General features: G+C 37.0%; 1 long non-coding RNA gene across 1 annotated transcript; it reads left to right on the top strand.

Annotated features, from left to right (window-relative positions):
• Window positions 1–15,750: 15,750 nt before the first annotated feature.
• Window positions 15,751–16,320, top strand: LOC132168759 (uncharacterized). The gene is made up of 3 exons (XR_009438929.1): window positions 15,751–15,823; window positions 15,899–16,003; window positions 16,110–16,320. It is a non-coding gene; the product is annotated as an uncharacterized LOC132168759 (long non-coding RNA).
• Window positions 16,321–17,101: the final 781 nt, after the last annotated feature.

Here is a 17,101-nt window from a genome sequence, read left to right as displayed (position 1 = left end):
CCCCCACGAGGAGAGCTACTTTGAGAAAATCCCCTTTCCCTATTTGCATTCTTCTCTAAACAAACCCTAAATCCCATATCTCTTCATCTTCAACCCTTCAAATTGCAACAAAGTTCTCCTCCACTCCTCCCTACACCATCGGGCCCATATATATCTACCCATCCAAGCAACAGCTTGGAACACATCACAAATACTCCATGGCAGGGGTAATGCCAGGCCGTTCAAGGCACGCCCCACTCGCTCATCAATTGATGATCTTCTAGCATCTATGAGAAACGACTGAGTTATATATTGCTTCCTCCTCCTCCTCCTCCCCTCTCTCTCTCTATCTCTCACACACACACCGGGAGATCTGAGAATGGGGAAAAAGTGATTTTTTTCAATCTTCCTGTGCGAACACGATGGTGGTAGCTGTGGGGTTCAGCCTGGGTGGAGGAGCAGCGGCGGAACCTGCGGCGGTGTTCGGCTGGGGCGGCGATGGTCCTGGGGGGTGCCTGGCCTGGTTGGTGGTGGTATTTTTTCTTCTCTAACGTTGACTAAACAGAGGTGAGAGATAATAGAACGTAGATTTGGCAGTGATCAGTGTTTTGCCAACATTTGATTTTCTTGTGAAAGGATGACGTGTCAATCTCTTAATGAAAGGTATAAAAAACTTAATTTATGTCGAGACCTTATAAAATTATTTTCTTTAGCTAATTTGATCTAATCAAGGTGAATTAAGTACACCTTAAACTAAGACAGAATACAATAAGATCTTATTATTATTATTATTATTATTATTATTATGACTTAAAATAATTCACGTAACTCCAGAAACATCTTCTAATATTTTAAAATATCTGTAATAAAAATTAAAGCCTAAATAAATTCTTTAATAATAAAATCAAAGTCTCTAAATTAAATTTCATCTAACACAATTCATTTCCATGATATCCACATGTTTCCTTAATTTCTAAAAAAATTATCACTTTTTATTATTATTATTATTATTTTGAAACAAACACCTTTGCATTTCATATCACAACAACTAGAGCACGAGACTCTATACATAAAATATAGTATAACGCTCTTGGGAAACAACATCAAAAATACAATTGAGGATATCTTTCATCCATCCTTGGTCTATGAATTCCTTTGTAGCAAATTTCATCGGATGCGCTGCTGCATTCACTACAAGAAAGTTGTTCATTAGGGGCGACTTATTAGGGGCGACTAAAAAGTCGCCCCTAATACTCAACTATTAGGGGCGACTTTGAAAGTCGTCCCTAATAGTTCAGTATTAGCGTCCACCAAATAGCCGACGCTAATAATGGGTCGAAAATTGCACTATTAGCATCCACTTTATAGTGGACGCTAATAAGTCGACCCTAATACACGCGCGGGAATTATCCGAGGGGCGGGAAAAATTTAAGCGGCAAAAAAAAAACTTTTAGGGTCCATAATAGTCGACCCTAATAATTAACAAATAGCGTCCACTTAAGTGGACGCTATAAGCTGGGAAAAAAAAAAATCACAAAAAAGTTCAATAGGGTCGACTTTCATCGTCGACCCTAATAGTTAGTTATTAGGGTCGACAAAAGTCGACCCTAAAGAGTAAGTAGTAAATAAAAAAATAAAATAAAATTAAAATAGATAACTAATAGCGTCCACTATAAGTAGACGCTGAAGATACCTCATTAGGGTCGACTTTCATAGTCGACCCTAATGCTTATGTATTAGGGTCGACTTTTGTCGACCCTAAAGAGTCCGTAGTAAAATAAAAAAAAATTAAAAAAATTAAAATAGATGACTAATAGCGTCCACTCTAAGTGGACGCTGAAGATACATCATTAGGGTCGACTTTTAGAGTCGACCCTAATGCTTATGTATTAGGGTCGACTTTTGTCGACCCTAAAGAGTCGGTAGTAAATAAAAAATAAAAAATAAAATTAAAATAAAAAAGTTAAAAAAATTAAAATAGATGACTAATAGCGTCCACTCTAAGTGGACGCTGAAGATACATCATTAGGGTCGACTCTAAAAGTCGACCCTAAAGAGTCCGTAGTAAAATAAAAAAAAATTAAAAAAATTAAAATAGATGACTAATAGCGTATTAGGGTCGACAAAAGTCGACCCTAAAGAGTCCGTAGTAAAATAAAAAAAAATAAAAAAAATTAAAATAGATGACTAATAGCGTCCACCTAAGTGGACGCTGAAGATACATCATTAGGGTCGACTTTAAAAGTCGACCCTAATGCTTATGTATTAGGGTCGACTTTTGTCGACCCTAAAGAGTCGGTAGTAAATAAAAAATAAAAAATAAAATTAAAATAGATGACTAATACCGTCCACTCCAAGTGGACGCTGAAGATACCTCATTAGTGTCGACTTTAATAGTCGACCCTAATGCTTATGTATTAGGGTCGACAAAAGTCGACCCTAAAGAGTCCGTAGTAAAATAAAAAAAAAATAATCCATCTGTTATTGCGATCGATCGCACACAATGTGCGATCGATCGCAGTAACAGAATGTTGAAATCCAATATTCGATTACTGCGATCGATCGTAACCATGGTGCGACCGATCGCAACAACAGAAAGTTGGAATCAAACTTTCTGTTACTGCGATCGATCGCACATTGTGTGCGATCGTCAGCACACAAGGTGCGATCGATCGCAGTAACAGAAAGTTTGATTCCAACTTTCTGTTATTGCAATCGACCGCACCCATGCAGAAAAGCTCAAATATATATATATATTTTATTGCTGCCCAATAACATCTACTAAAATTGTGTATATATATATCACTGCATTATTTAAAATTTTTAAATAAAGTGACACAATATGCACCGTCGATTCCATCCTCCTAAAGAAAGATTTTAAATTGTATATATTTGCCATTTGGTTAGTTGTTACATATGGACTAATTTGAAGAGTTAATTCTCATTTCATAATTCATATTAAATTTTACAGATCTAATAGTGTATATATATTATATGATGAATATATTGATACCTTATGGAAAGATTTTACACTGTTAAATATAACAAAATAAAATCTAAACCGTAAAATAATTCATCTCAGTTTTAAGTGAAAATATATTGATACCTTGCAATTCAAAAACCATCTATGATGTGCAAATACGGGGTCATTCCCATAAGAAAACACAAAAGCAAGTCAAAAGAAACAAAACTAAAGACAAATAAAAGATTAACTTAAAACATACTAAACAAAATAAAAAGGGTAAACTATGGGGTGCCTCCCATGAGCGCTAAGTTTAATGTCTTCAGCCAGACGATAGTCCCTGCTTACTGTTGTCTAGAAGATGATGCTCCTGCAGATGGTGGTGGCAACCGGTTGACAATGGACTGCATCAATTCTTCTAAGGCGCCTAGGCGTTTGTCCATTGATTCGTTATTTTTCCGAGCCTCCTTTCTTTGGCCAGCCAACTCTCTCCGAAGGCCCGCTATTTCTTCACTAACTGAGCGGTTTCGTGCTTCACGAAAAATTCTCGGGGCCTCCTCCTCAGCTGTCTCTGAATCAACTATTGGTTCATCTTCGGCCATTGGCTCGACCTCATACTCTTCCGCAGCAGCTGCTGGTGCTGGAGCTACCTGGGGCATGTGGGAGAGGCTCTTGTTCCATTGGCGAATGCCAAATATGGGAGTAGTAGTGACTGGTTCATCAGCTGCGGTACCCTTGACGCCTTTCTTCCGGAGGATGTAGGAGATTAAGTATGGGAAAGGCAACCCCCATGAATGTGTGGACCCCGCTCCTCCAACGTGCACCCCATTCCAAAATTTGTAAATTTGCCTCCAAATTATGTCGGGAATGGAGTACCAAGCACCTTTATGGAAGGCGTAGAGTGCTTGAAGAAATTGATCCCGCCTCTGACTTTTGTGCCCCAAGGGAAACGCATTACGGTGTAATACGGAGTCCACAAACCAAAGCCGCTGAGGTAGCTTTGATCGGCTGGCGGCATTATGGTGGGCATCGGCATACATCCCTTCGCACATGTCGTCAATAATTTCCGCCACGTAGAAGCTGTCCGGTTGGTCAGCAAGTTGTGCGGCTTCTGGAGGTTGCTCATCATTGCATTGAAGGGCAGCAGCAATGTCGGCCCGTGTTATGTCAATAGCTTTGCCTTGCACTTTCGAAGAGAGGGCAGCTATGTTCCTGCAGTCATGATATAGGTGGACATAAAACTCGATCACCAATTTTCTGTAAGCAGTGGGGGTGACCGGCTTGAAAAGCTTCTTTAGCCCCCGTCGCTTGAACTCGGCGACCGCCCATTGAGTCCCCTCAAGATTTTCAAAGTCTTCGCGAATGGCGAAAGTGGTCTCAAATAGCAGCTCCCGTTCCTCAAAAGTGGGCGGGGGAGAAGTGGCTCGGGTATCAGACCCTCGGGAGGACGAAGCTCGAGTTCTTGGCATGATGAGCGTGATTGGGGACTTTTGTCGAACACCTGGCGTGCACTAGAGATAGGCAAAATTGCAAAACAACACAACTTCGCTCAAAACCCCCTGCAAAAACATCCAAACCCAACCACAACAAAGCAATGTGGGTGGATGAACACCCACAATTGCAGAAATATGAGAAAAAAAAAAATCTCGTGAAGGTGCTCGTGGTTGGGGTGTTGATGGGAATGGGGAATGGGGTGTAAAGTACTAGAGGTGGTGAAAACGTACCTGGTATGGTTGCCGGAGAAGACAACCGTGTGGTGGTTGTGTGGTAGAAGTGATTGGCAATGGTGGACGAATCAGTTGTGCCGGAGGTGCGTGGACCAAGCGTTGGAGAGGTGTACGGCGCAGTGGGGAGAAGGAAATTTTTGTGGGGGTGGGGGGAAAGTGACCTAAAATAGGTCACGTGGTGTGCTGTCCGAGTGCGATCGATCGCACACATATGCGATCGATCGCACTCGGCCAAGGATCCGCGTGTTGATTCTGTGATTGCGATCGATCGCACCCAATGTGCGATCGATCGCAATCACAGAATCACCATACATACATACATATATATATATATATTTATATTTTATGCAATTATTATTTTTTTTAATTTTTATTGCATAATGTACAACAACTTCGATTATGATATGATCAAATGTGAGATCAAACTTGAAACAATTGAAATTGAATGTTTGATTAGACATCCAATTGGTCCAACCTAGTGCATTCGTAAGATCGATCGTGATAACATCAAATAATCGAACAAAATTCAAACAAATTAAATGTTCGATCGAACATTGAATTGAACTCTAAGCATTTTCTATTATATTAGTGCATTACTTAAATTGATCGGGATACAATCAATAAAACTTGACATGATTAAATAAATGATCGATCAAACATCCGGTCGATCCTAATGAATTAGTTCGATTGATCGCGATATGATTAAATGATCGATCAAACATCCGGTCGATCCTAATGAATTAGTTCGATTGATCGCGATATGATTAAATGATCGATCAAACATCCGGTCGATCCTAATGAATTAGTTCGATTGATCGCGATATGATTAAATGATCGATCAAACATCCGGTCGATCCTAATGAATTAGTTCGATTGATCGCGATATGATTAAATGATCGATCAAACATCCGGTCGATCCTAATGAATTAGTTCGATTGATCGCACGGATATCCTATTAGTGTTATAATTTATTTACTTCATTTTTGATCTATCAAACATCCGATCCGATCGATCCTAATAAACATACAAATTAGTGTCATATTTATTTACTTCATTTTTTATTCTTTTTCACTTCTCTCATTCTATAATTCTAGTGCAATTTTTTCTTTTCTTTTTGAATTTCCCTTTATTGACAAATCAGGGCATCTGTCTCCAACACTAATCTAATATTCAACTGTCCACGTATCAGGCCATTTTTTTATTTTTTTTTTAACAAAAATTTAAAAACAATAACAAAATATCTCAATATATAAAATACTAAAACCTTAATTTTATATTATATTACAACCAAAGCAAAAAAATAAAACACACACACACACATTTTAAAAAATATTAAAATTTAGAGCATCTCCAGTAGTATTTTTAAACTAGCTTTTTAGTTAAATTTAGCTATTTTGTTAACTTTTCTTGCTCCAATAGACACTGTAAAATAGAAGATTTTCCTATTACTGCTACAATGAACTTTCAAGAGCATCTTCAGCAGTAAGATGTATTCTACCTAGTCAAAGCACAATTCTATATTTTAGCTACTAATTTTTTAATACCAACTCCATATTCTTTATTTTATTAAATATTATTTTTTAATCTTTTTTTTTTTTTTTTTTATTCGGGATTGCTTTTGCATCATCTTGTAAATTGCAATAGAATTGATTCACGTAGGATATCCGTGTGTTATTTTTATTAAATGTTTTTTGGAAGAAATAATAAATAATTAATCATTGTAGTTTACCTAAATTACAAATTTCTTCATATCGTATTAAAGTAAAATTAAAGGTACAAAATTTGACTTCAGGGAATAAACTGTTTATTTTTTTAAAATATCTAAAGAACCGTACATTTGATTTTACTTTGTTAAAAGAATAGGGGTATTATAAAAATATAACAAAATAAGTAGACTTTTTGATACAATTTGATAGTTTGACAGGCTACTGTAGTTATTTATATTTTTCTCTTTTTTTTTTTTGTAAATAAAATACCCCAAATATTTAGTTGCACAAAAAAGTTTACCAATAGCTTTTTTGTGAACTAAATTTTGCAGAACTAAAAGTGGTATCTGTCTAATTGTTCACAAAAGAATTTCAGAACTAAAAGTGGCGGGGGTTCTAAAATTTTGGGCACTGTTTATTTTCACCAATCTGAAGACCTCCCGCCACTTTTAGTTCCCCACTCTCACGCTAGCTGTCTCTCACTCTCACTCTCACTCTCACTCTCACGCTGTCTCTCAATCTCACTCTCTCACTCTCTCGAGCTCACTCTCACTCTCTCCCTCCCTCTCTCTCGAGCTCTCTCTCTCTCTCACTCACTCCACGCCAGTTTCTCTCTCTCCGGCAGCTGTTTCCGGCGCACCTCTCTCACTGCCAGCTCTCACTCCAGTGAACTTAACGCTCTCTTGTAGCTCTCTCAGGTATGAGTTTCTCCTAAACCCTTGCAAACCTTAAATGCCTCTCAATCACTCAATAATATCCATGAATTGTGATTTGAAGAAATGGGTAAAGAAAAGAGCAAGAATGGGTAAAGAAAGTTATCACAATTCTTATAAATTCACACTCTAATAGCTCAAGAATGGGTTAATAATGAATTAGTTTCACAATATTTCTTTACCCATTCTCAAATGAATTAGTTTCACAATATTGCTTCATTTATCATGAAATTGCTTGTAAATGCAAACTCTAATAGCTCAAGAATGGGTAAATAATGAATTAGTTTCACAATATTGCTTCATTTCTCATGAAATTGCTTGTAAATTCAAACTCTAATAGAGGTTCTAGATGGTACGTTTGATTGTCTACTTGTTGCTTTTTACACCATCTTATATTTTTTTACACCATCTTATATTGCTTCATTTCTCATGAACCTCTATATACATTTAATTGGAAGATAGATAGTGGACTATTGGACTTATAGTGGTTGGTTGGTTGATTGTGATAATTTGCACAAATGTTGTGAGATCTTGGATGTTATTTCGTGCTTAAAATTTGAAATTATTGATATTCATTGATGTAAAAAATTATTGATAATTTACTTAAGAAATACAATTTTCATTTCATTTAGGCTAACTTGGTAGTGTTCATCAACCAATAAATCCTTGGTAACAAAGAAACGAAAATTAAGGATCGATGGAAATGTCATATCAACTTGGTGGGATGAGAGTGTAGTTTTAGTATTTCTTAAGTAAATAATATTAATAAACTTTTACAACTCACAAAGATGAAGCAGAAACTTTAAAGCGGCCAACTTATATCAATGTTAGATGACCTTTCATTTAAAAATTGGATGTTAGATGACCTTTCATTTATTGGGCATATATGTTAGATGACCTTTCATTTAGAAAATTAAAAAAAAAATCACTTAAATGAAGCTTTTTTTTTTTGTATAAGCTCCTCTGCTACCTCCATTGCCTTTTAGAAATTAGGTGGGTTCGTTTATCTCAACTTATAGAATGTTGTGACAAATTGATGTTTCATATCACAAGTAGAAAATAAAGAATAAAATAAGTTCATAAAACATACTAAGATTTACATTATTCGTCTTAACAAACTTATATTCATGGACAAAAATAATAAGAAACTTAAAAGAGTTGTATATCCCTACGAGAATTTTGAAGGCAGTCAAAAGAATCACAAAAGGAAAAAAGCAAAGTTACTACTTGGGTATTAGAGGACCCTTTAATCTTTATGTACCATGAGAGAGTCCAATTCCCCCCTTTTCTCATTACACAAACAGTCTTTATGTGGCTTTGATCCTTATACACTAGACATGCCCCAACATCATCTTTTTCTTATCTTTCCCCAATAGAAAGATTCTATCTCTCTCTCTCTCTCTCTAGGGTTTGAATCACAAGCCAAACAGGGAGCCACCATGGTGTGCATGTGAAGCTATCACTAGGGATCTTGGTCACCCCTCCTGTTACCTGAGCAAATTACAAAAAGGGTTTGCTTTTTCCTATTTTGAAAGATTTGAGTTTAAGATATTACTTTCCACCCTTTTATATATTGGGGAAATTAAGAAGAATCATGACAAGCGTTCGATTGAGTTTTGGGATGTAGCTAGTGGCTACAATCTCCTATCCAGATTGCAGTCCATAGCTATTGTGAGAGGCCCCTAATACCCAATAAATGAAAGGCAATGGAGGTAGCAGAGGAGCTTAGGGCCAAGGCCAAGCAGGAATTGGATGGCTTTGAGAAGTATGGTGAGAGTGTGGTACCTCTTTACAGCTTTGTGGATTATGCTGCTGGTAGAGGTTTTAGTGTTGGTGGTGCAAGTTAATGGATAGAATTATGGCCAATGATTCTGGTTTAGATGAGGAGTCCAAGAGCTTGGTGGTAGCTCTTGGAGAAACGATACTATCGGAATTGCATAGGAGAGAGAGGCTCAAAAGCGGGATCTACGAAAGCATTCTATTTTAGGCAATTGTTTGCTTGAAGAGGACTCAACAATTCTTAAGAGCACACCATACTCTATGTCCTTAGCAGATGTTGGATTAAGTCCCATGATTTCTTTTTCGTATGAGTATGTTTTTTTTTTTTTTTTCTAAAGTGTTAACTAAACCGGAGGAAATGGAATTGGATCAAATTAATCTTTGCAATTTTTCTCTTCTCAAACACATCTGTTAGATGACCTTTGATTATATATTTATTTTTCTCTTCTCAAACACATCAAATAAGTGAACTGGATTTTGATTAATTTTATGAAATTAATCTTTTGTATAAATAAAGGTTATTGCATATATGTTAGATGACCTTTCATTTAGAAATCATGGCCCTAATATGCATTACAACTTCTTCTTCTTCTTGTTTTCTTCCCTAATCAATACGATTAAAATTCAAAAATAATTTGTTTGGTTCATGAGAAATAAGATTGTCCCCACTATCTATCTTCCAATTAAATGTATATAGAGGTTCTAGATGAAGTCTTCCAATTAAATGTCCTACATGTCATGTTAGAATTGGCTCCCTTAAATGAAGCTAGCAACTTTAAGGTCCTCTAAATGTTTGGTGTATAAGAGCATATGAACTGAAAAAAGAAGAAGCAGGAAGGTCCTCTAAATGTCTGGTGTATAAGGTCCTCTATTTGTGTCCACAGAAGCAGGAAGATGTTCTGCAAACGCCTATCCGCGATCGATCGCATCAGGCCTGCGATCGATCGCAGAGTACTCTGATTCTCAGTTTGAGCTTCTGATCCTGCGATCGATCCTGCGATCGATCGCAGTTTGCTTTGTTCCTCACATTGGGTTTCTGGTACTGCGATCGATCCTGCGATCGATCGCAGTTTGCTCTGATTCCGATTAGTTAAGTTTAATGGATTAAAGTAAAGTTTAATAGATTAATGGATTAAAGTAAAGTAAAGTTTATTGGAACTTTGCTCATGTAATTGCTAATATTAGGCTTTAAAATTAGGGTTAAATACGAAAGTGGCCCATGTGTTTTTGAGTTTTTAAAAATGGTAAAATTAGTCCTTGTATTTTTTGACACTTTAAAATCAATCTTTCTATGTATTTTCGTTAGTGGGCCATTTGTCACGTGTCAAAAAATTCAATTGGTCAAATCACGTTGTGTTATGTGTACTATCTCCGCATAATCATTTCCCGACAATAATCAAATACTTCCAAATCAATTTTTCATCTTGTCCCTAGCTCCACATGGATGGGTTTCTTTCACACCTAACCCATCCTCGTTGCACTAGCATTGCCATTCTTCCCATATTTAGTCAATTTAATCTTACAAATCAAATATTATATTTGTGGACTTATGTTGACTCCACATAAATCAATGGTGGACTACATAAGTCTAATAGTTGATCTCTTGAGTGTGTAAATGAATATAAGCCAAATATCAAAAACTTATTGACCGCTAACATTTCTCTAAAAAATGTAAAACTGTCATTGAGCTAAACTAGTAAATAAATTACAAATAGAAATTTGTTCTAAACTAGTAACCCAATTCTAGAATATTTTGTTAGGTAACATCGCATTGAGCTAGCATCATTTCGTATATATTTGTTCTAAACTAGTAACCCACTTCTAGAATTCTCTCATTACTCATGCTCCTTTTAAACTTTCCCTCTCTTAATATTTGAGAACAGACCTCTCATTTAATTCTATTAATTCAATTCTTAAGAATCTGATCTTCTAATTCCCTTGTGTGCGTACATGTACGTAACGAATAACCTTTAATAGGGACATCAATATGGATAGGAGTTGGATGCGGGAAAGTACGCGATGTTCAGAGCGATTTCAAAAAGGTGTGGAAGAATTCATGGGAATGGCAGTTAAATCAGTTGATTCACGTGATATGACAAAGTGTCCATGCCGTGATTGTGTAAATCGATATTATTCTCATATTAGCGAGGTGAAGGGTCACTTGTATATGAATGGATTTACTCCGACATACACTAGATGGATATTTCACGGGGAAGATCATTTTAGGGAAAACACTTCTACAAACATGCACACACATACAAGTGAAATGATGGAGGAGGTTGATGCAGTTGAAGAATTGGTAGACGATGTATGTATGGGGACATTTGTTGATGCTAACATCGGAGAATCCTCTACTTCACAGGGCCCCACAACTGATAATCACGAACAAACAAGCTCCTTCTACCAATTTTGGGAAGATGGTTTACGAGCACTTTATCCAGGCTGCAAGAAATTTACACGAATTGCTTTTATACTGAAGATGCTTCATATAAAGGCGTTCTGCAACATGAGTAACAAGGCGTTTGATATGATGATTGACTTGATAAAGACGGCCCTCCCAGATGGAGAGACATTGCCACGCTCGTATAGAGAAGCAATACAGTTTAGGCGACACTTGGGATTCGGTTATGATAAGATACACGCATGCAAGAATGGTTGTGTGCTTTTTTGGAAAGAACATGCAGACAAAGTGGTATGCCCAAAGTGCAACAATTCAAGATGGATTGATGGCAAAGGCAGAAAAAGTAATATTCCTCAAAAGGTCTTATGATATTTTCCAATAAAATCGAGGTTACAACAGTTGTTTATGACAAAGGAAATGGCCAAGGAAATGCGGTGGCACAAAGAAGGTCGAGAAGATGATGGCAATACTCTCAGACACCCCGCCGATTCTATTGTATGGAAAGAGTTTCATAAAAGACATGAGAGGTTTGCAAGTGATTCCCGCAACGTCCAGCTTCGTTTAGCAAGTGATGGTTTCAACCCATATGGTAATATGACTACAACATATAGCATATGGGCAGTAATGTTAACGGTGTACAATCTCCCACCGTGGATGTGTATGAAGAGTCCAAATTTGATGTTGTCCCTTGTTATCCCTGGGCCTTTAGATCCTGGAAAGAATATTGATGTATATTTGCGGCCATCGGTTGATGACTTGAAAGATTTATGGAATGAAGGCATACACGTGTACGATGCATCAAAGAAAGAGACATTTCAATTGCATGCGACATTACTATAGACCATAAATGATTTTCCCGCATATGGAAAATTATTTGGGTGGTCTACAAATGAAAATCTTGCATGTCCAATATGTAATAAGAATACATCGTTCAGGTACTTGAAGTATGGGCATAAGGTGTGCTTCATGTGTCATCGTCGGTGGTTTCCTCAAGAGCATCCATGGTGCAAAAGAGGAGATTTGTTCGATGGTACAGAGGAGCATAGATTGGAACTTGAAGAATTGTCTGCAAGTCAATTGTTGAAACAACTAAGGGATGCTGAGGGTTTACAATTTGGAAAAACAAGTGGGAGAAAGAGAAAGTACACAGATGTTGTGTTGAATTGGAAGAAGAGAAGTATTTTCTTTGAGTTGCCTTACTGGTCAAGCTTGAAACTACGTCACAATTTAGATGTAATGCATATTGAGAAGAACATATGTGAAAGTATCTTAGGTAGATTGATAAATATTGATGGGAAGACCAAGAACACAGTCAAGGCACGAAGAGATTTACAGTTGATGGGTATATGTAAAGAATTGCATGTGCAGCCAAATGGTGAAGCTTATAGGATGCCACTTGCGAAGTACACCTTGACAAAAGATGAGAAGAGGAGTTTATGTGAGTGGTTGAAAGGTGTTAAATTTCCTGACGGGTATGCATCTAACATTGGTCGATGTGTGAACAAGCTTCCTAGTAAAATTTCGGGTATGAAAAGCCACGATTGGAATGTCTTCTTACAGCGCTTGCTTCCTGTTGTAATTTGAAATTTCTCTACGTCGAAAATACGAACAACATTGACCGAGTTGAGTACCTTTTTTACGCAGTTATGTACACAGACGTTGAAAGTTGATATCCTGAAACAAATGAAAGTCGACATTGTAATAATTTTATGCAAAATGGAAAAAATATTTCCGCTAGCTTTTTTTGATGTTATGATCCATCAAGCACTTCATTTACCTCGGGAGGCCGAGCTTGCCGGTCCTGTACAAAACCGTTGGATGTATCCGTTCGAAAGAGAACTTGGAAGATATAAGAAATGGATGTGTAACAAAGCGCATCCAGAGGGGTCTATTGCTGAGTGTTACCTAGTTGAGGAGAGCTTGACCTTCTGTTCCAGGTATCTTTGGGGGATTGAGACAAGATGGAACCGTGAACGGAGAAATGTTGATGTTGATATTGTAGAAATGAGCAAGCGCTTGGATGTATTCTCCCAACGAGTTCGGCCGTTAGGAGCAGCTAAATTAGTAACACTGGATACTAATGATTTTGGTAGGGCACGATGGTATATGCTTACCAACTGTAACGAAACGACCTCATATTTGGAGTAAGTTTAGTAATGGTCTTTGTGTTTTACTTGTTATGACATGTTATAATTTTAGCGTTGATGATCATTTATCAATACGTTTATTTTTCATGCAGTGAACATTATAATATGATCAAAAGAGAAGGCGGCCGTGACATTGAAAAAAAACATAAGGCTAACTTTGAGCGTTGGTTCCATAAACGTTTATACAATAGTGGGCATACTGCAGACAATGGCTCAAAACAATTATATGATCTTGCATGCGAGCCTAATCGTCATGTTAGATCGTATAGAGGTTGCATTGTGAATGGGGTTAGATACCACACGAAAGAATGTGCAGAAACTCGTACTATCCAGAACAGTGGTATTTCTGTTTCAAGTGAGGACGAAACCACAATAACGGAGTATTATGGTGAGTTAAAAAATATTCTAGAGTTACGTTAACCTGGCCAAAATCTTGTGTACTTGTTTGAGTGAAATTGGTGGGACACTGGGAGTGCAACAGGAGTACGAATGGACTAAGGCTTCATGATTGTGAATACTTCTCGTAAATGGTGTGAATCCGACCCGTTCATTTTACTTGGATGATCCTAAATTGGGTGGTAATTGGAAAGTGGTGCAGAAGTGGATCAATAGAGACATCTATGATATTCCAACAGTACAAAAGGGAGAGAATACAGAAGATGACCAAAGACTCAGTGATGACGTATACCAGGAAGGTGAATGTGTTGGGGGTAATATGGTCTTTGTTGATGAAGCGAATGTTGAAGCCTCCACTCAATTACGTAGAGATGATGCGACAATAGCAATTGACGAATTATATATTCAACTTGATGCAAGCATGTTTGCCAACGATAACTTGCCGGACGAGGACCATTATACAAACTTTGATGAGGAAGAGGAGTTATGTAGCGACAACGATATAGACTTTGAACACGAAGAGGACTCTGAACACGAACAATCATCTTCAAGTAACAGTGCTACAGATTCTGAATATGAATCTGATGATGAAATGTGTTGAACACATAAGCTCACATTTGGTGTAAGTACAAAGTGTATTAGCATATTTAATGAAGTTGATGCTCTCTCTCTCTCGCTCTCTCTCTCTCTCTATATATATATATATATATATATATTGTGGCGTTTTTTTTTTTTTTTACTAGCATGATTATTGTATGTTTGTCAAAAATATTGAACATGCTATATGGTAATAAATTGACTAATATAATTTTGTGGTTTTTGACTTGTTAGCAGATTGATCATAACAATGACAACAACAGGATGCAAACGTGTTCCAGCAGCACGAGGCCGAGGCCGAGGCCAAGGTCAAGGTCGGGGCCTTATTGACGAGCATGAGAGTCCGACTCTCAATTCTAGGTTTGGTGATACAGATATGCAAGTGTCACCCTCGCCCCCCCTCCTCCTCGAGTCAGTGGATGGGCATCCTTCGCATGAGTCTAATAATCCTATTCACTCAGTGGTAGGATTGGATTCACAGGGAGCCGCCCCTACTGCATCTTGTAAGTTCATGAATTTTATGTTTATGAACTGTTATTTTTGTATTATTTTGGTTTGTTATAGACATTTGACAATATACTTTTCCAAATATAACTTACTACGTTACCATGTTTTGCGTAACAGCTACCACGTCTGTCAGAAGTGTAAGGGGTAAGGCCAAGTGTAAGAAGTTGAGTGACCACGTACTTAAGCATGGTCCCTTAGTGCTAAACATCCCAAATAGACACCGGGCACCTATAGGCGAGAATGCATCATGGTTTGCAAGCAAGATTGGGGAGATTATTCGTAACATGTGCGAACTCCATCACGGTGAATGGAAAAAGGTCCCAGCTGAAGAAAAGAGCAAGTTGTTGTTTCATGTTCAGGTATGAATATCAATGTAATGTTTAATAATATGTTTCGTATGGAAAATTAATGTGACACATTTTTTACCATTGTTTTCTTATCTATTATGTATCAGTCAAACTTCGCACTGAATATGGAACGATACGAGCACATCAAAGCTGTTGAAAATAAATTGGGTCGTGCATATGCTAGGCTTCGTTCGAACTTGTATAGGGATCATTACAAGAAATATTTTGACGGCATTGATAAAGACGATGATGAGGGGATTGCCAAGGCTAAGGCTATTGGGAGGGAAAACGTGCCAGCAGGGTATGGTCCTCAACAGTGGAACCTAATATGTGACTCATTTGATGACGGTAAATGGAAGGTAAATATATATTATTATACTGATTAGAATATTCAAATTGATATAATTTGCATGCACTTGAGGACATTTTATGAATAATTGTGTTTTTTTTTTCTTTCCAAATTTCATAGAAAAAGTCTGAACGAAATACCCTAAACAGAAGCAAATTGGAAACAAATCACACAGCTGGGACTTGTTCATTTGTCAATGTCATTTACAAAAAGGTAAGTATCTCGTACCATAATTTAATGAAAGTAACGTTATTTAGTGTAAACTTTGATTATATGTATTATGTGTAGGAACAAGAAACAAAAGTGAAGCCTAATCCTGTTGAACTGTATGAGGTTACCCATACAAGAAAAAAGGATAAACAGTTTGTGAACGACAAATGCAAAAGTCTATATGTAAGTAATTGTTTACGCTCCGATCATTAAGTTGATTAGTGAAGAACATGAATAGTAAACTTGCATGAAGTATATGTTAAACTAAGGCCAACTATGACTTGTGCAGCTTCAAATGCAAGAATTAACAACCAGTGAGGCCTTAGAGGAAGGCAATGTGGAGGGAACAAGTGTGGATGACCGAATGCAAGAAATAGTCACACAAGTACTAGGGGGCCGACGAGCTGGGCACGTTAGAGGAATGGGATGCGGTCTTATTCCTACCCCTTTAAGAACTTCATCTCAAGCGTTCACCCACTTCGACAACCACGATGAGTGTAGGAAAAGACAAGAAGATACTCAAAGCGAGCTTCAACAGACTAGAATTGAACTTCATCCAGTACAGAGAGAATTTGCAAGCCAACGTTGAGGAAACGAACAAATTAAAAGCCACTGTTGAGTTCTTAATGTCACGTATTGGAGGGTTAGTGAAACTTTACCTATGCATTAATTTTACAAAAACACACATACTAAGTAATCGTTAAAAAGCTTATTGATCATTATATGAAATTTTATTCTATTAGGTCTGGAGGGAGCTTGCTTGGAGGTGCATCAAGTGAAGCCAACAATTAAGGGAGCTTTGGAATAACTTTATTTAGGATGTACTCTTTGATAGCATGTATTTGTGATATATTTTTTGATACTATGTATTTGGATAGTTGTTGGTACTTTCTATTTGCTAATGTGTATTTGACTATTTGTTGATCGTGATCTGTTTGGTAATGTATATTTGTTGGTACTTTTTATTTGGTTTATATTATATTAAGATATTCGCAAAATTTTTGGTTCAACAACTTTTGAGTTAGTAAATCTCCCTTGACATGGTTATCAAGGTTAAAGAACTTTGAGTAAACAATGCAAGGGAGTAATAATATCTTTCTAAATTTTATTTTTAAGTGTATGCAGGATGATAAGAGTACAAGAAAGTTAAACCACCCAAGCAGGTTCTCGCTTTAATATATTTCATGAAAAAACACATTTTTAGTATCTCTTTCTCTATCATTTTGGGTTTCATTTTCATTGTCTTTGATATTATATATTGGTTCATTGTGGTAGATTACT

Source organism: Corylus avellana, chromosome ca2, assembly GCF_901000735.1.
Source record: "Corylus avellana chromosome ca2, CavTom2PMs-1.0".
Classification (NCBI taxonomy): domain Eukaryota; kingdom Viridiplantae; phylum Streptophyta; class Magnoliopsida; order Fagales; family Betulaceae; genus Corylus; species Corylus avellana.
The sequence above is the reverse complement of the archived record's forward strand: the minus strand, read 5'-3'. Positions and strand labels throughout refer to the sequence as shown.